Raw genomic sequence first — 3,047 nt, 5'->3', positions numbered from 1 at the left:
GAGAATGGTTGCCGGCCTCAAATCCGTGGACTACGAAACGCGTCTCGCGATGCTTGATCTCTTTCTCCTGGAGTGCCGTCGCCTCCGAGGGGACTAAATTCTTACTTATGCCCTGTTTGAACAAAGCTTGGCAAACCGATTTTTTACCGTTGACCCAGCAAACACCTGGCGGGAGTAAGGTAAGAAAATTTTCCAGCTCTAGGCGCACACATTCATCAGACAAATTTATTTTTCATTTCGGGTAGTAGCTGCGTGGAATTCCTCCGACGCGACGGTTGTACACGCTCCTTCTAGATCCCAATTTAAAGCACTATTAGACATTTATTTATGCGAATCCTCGCGCTGGCAAGCATACTGCCCCGCGCTGAGAACATAAAGAGCAGTGCTACGCCATTTTTTTTACTTGTGCCTTTCAGGTGAACGACAGCCACTGACCGGCGAGAACAAACTCGATCCGAGAAATTTGGGCAAACGCCTCGATCCTGTGTGTCACTCCGCGAATCCGTGAGTCCGTGGTCACACCTAAATGACCTTGATAGCCATGACAAAAAAGCTGCACAAAATTGAAAATAAATGAAATGTCTAAGGTCGCGAAGATTAATTCAAAACGTCCAAAGCTCACAAAAGCTGATGACGATTGGGAGGAGTACCTCAAAACCACGGACTTTCGTGACGTAACTGGATATTAATTAATCATTTCAGGTAACATTTTTAGGGAAGTTGGAGCCCGTCCATTTCTGTAATCGTGTCTGCCAATACTGTGGATTGTGAGGCAGTAACCATTTTGGACAACACGATAACAAATGGAGCAAGGAGGCTTTTTTCTTCAATATCACATCAATACATTGTGGAACAAATTTCAAATATTTTAAAACAGGGCACAAAGAACTATTGCAGAGGAAGTGAAATATGCGCAGTCGCGAATTCCATCATCAGTCAGGGTGTGGAATTACCCACCGACGTAATTGCAAAGGTTATCAAATTTCTGTTGATTTATCTGAAGAGCCGGGATGAGGTAAACCTTACTACCTAACTTTGTTCTCACATATAGATATATAATTAAGTATATCTAATTGTTAACTATATAGAGTTATATATATATATATATATATAATTATATAATTGTATATACACAATTAACGTTGAAACGTCTGAGGCATATACGAGCCTTAAAATCATTGCACTGGGCTGGTTTGGATCAGGTTTGGACATCAGTATTTGCGAGGCACTCCAGATAGCCTTCTGGAATATTCACTCTCCAACGGTAGATCAGCTGTTCACATCCGGGGGTCGCACTGGTCATGTGATCTTCTTCTTAATATTGAGGACGCTAAGTCATTTGGTGCTAAATTTTTTAGATACATATTATCCACAACCGGTTGGTTCATGACTTTGCAACGAAGCACGAAAGTCTTTACCAGTCAACCTGGTTGATTAGGAAACTACCATCTCCCACGATGCAGCCCGAGGGATGAACTATCCAACGGCTAGTGGACCCAACGGATATGACTTTTAAGAAACCACTGTTAGTCTAGTGATAAAACAATCACCCTCACGAGGTAGTTCTTTCTGCATGACGCACGGGGCAAACAGGAAAATTCGGCGTCAATAAACGGATTTAGCCATGGTCTCTGACACGTGGCTGTGATTTTTTTCTCTTTGTCAGCCATGTAGCAGCTGGAAAATTTGCACTTTTATGCACTTATCATGACATAAAAATCGCAAACTAAAACAGAATATTGAAGACTCTCAAAACCATCATTTTGTCGAAATATTCTCGTATAGGAAGTTTTGCCGCCATGGTAAAAGAACGAAAACTTCTTTCTGAACTGTTTTAAAGTGACTAATTCAAACGACAAAACAGGCTGTTATGCTTATCTGGTAATACCAAGCGAAGAATCTAGCGACTTGGTAGTGTCTTTTGGCAAAGTTAAGCATTGGAATACAGGGATCTTATAGAAACGGTTGAGTACCATCTACTACTCTGAGAAGGGTTTAGGTCAATATTTAAAGCAGAATTTAAAAAAACGTGCAGTTATTTAAACTACTTGTTCACTGTGCTTTTTCATATTTTGATATACCCAAAATGAAAATAAAAATATATGCACCAAACGGGTTAGTCAAAAATGAGCCCCAGTTTCAACTCACAGCTAAAAAGCGCGGAGTACTTTGTGTGCTTATCCGTGAATCTAATAACTAGTATATATTTGCAACATTGATATCATCTGTGTATTACAATGACTAGCTGGCTAACTTCGTGTAGGAGATTAAAAAACAAAATGTTCCTTGGCTTAATTTGGTGGTAACGATGAACCGAACCAATGAATTGGATGAATATTCAAGCGGTTTGCAGCTCACTTGGCTAGTTCTCACCTCAAAACAGATATTTCCCTTGAAAGGCAAAGTAAAACAAATATGCCTTCCTAAACCTACTTTGGATCCAATTTTCGATTGCAATCGCAAGCTTAGTGAAAACGTTATCATGAAAAAGCGACATAAGGCAATGGTATTCTGTCAAAAAGCATCAAACGATTTTATTCACTTATATTCAGCCAGCACGCTGCTTTTTCCCTCATAAATTTACCGGTTGCTGCCACTACGATAACCTGACTTCTGTCACATGCGAGCGCCAAACAAGATACCTGACTATCAGTGTTTGCCATCTTACCGGAAAGGAGTATCATGTTTCCAATAATGCTAACATAATCACCTGTGTCAGGACAAAGCAGCATAGCATCTAACTTGACATCACGATAATTTCTCCATTCATTCACTTACTCCGCTTATGTACTTTTCATCTCTATCTTTTTGCTTATGGGTACTCGCCACTCACATTGCCGCAAACGTCGTACGCCCGACACATGTGCATTAATATGTATGTCTGTGCTTGAATGTGTGCGGCTGATCTACTTATGCATGCGCGGTTGTGTCCCGCTTTCTGAGCCTGCATCCACTTGTTTTCTCATGAGTTCCCTGGGATCATTCCGCCAATGAGGGTCATGAAAATTTAGTCGAAGGGGACGATCACGACCCACACTACTGAGCTC

The sequence above is a fragment of the Opisthorchis viverrini genome (genome assembly GCF_000715545.1).
Source record: "Opisthorchis viverrini unplaced genomic scaffold opera_v5_32, whole genome shotgun sequence".
Lineage (NCBI taxonomy): Eukaryota > Metazoa > Platyhelminthes > Trematoda > Opisthorchiida > Opisthorchiidae > Opisthorchis > Opisthorchis viverrini.
Note: the sequence above shows the minus strand (reverse complement) of the source record.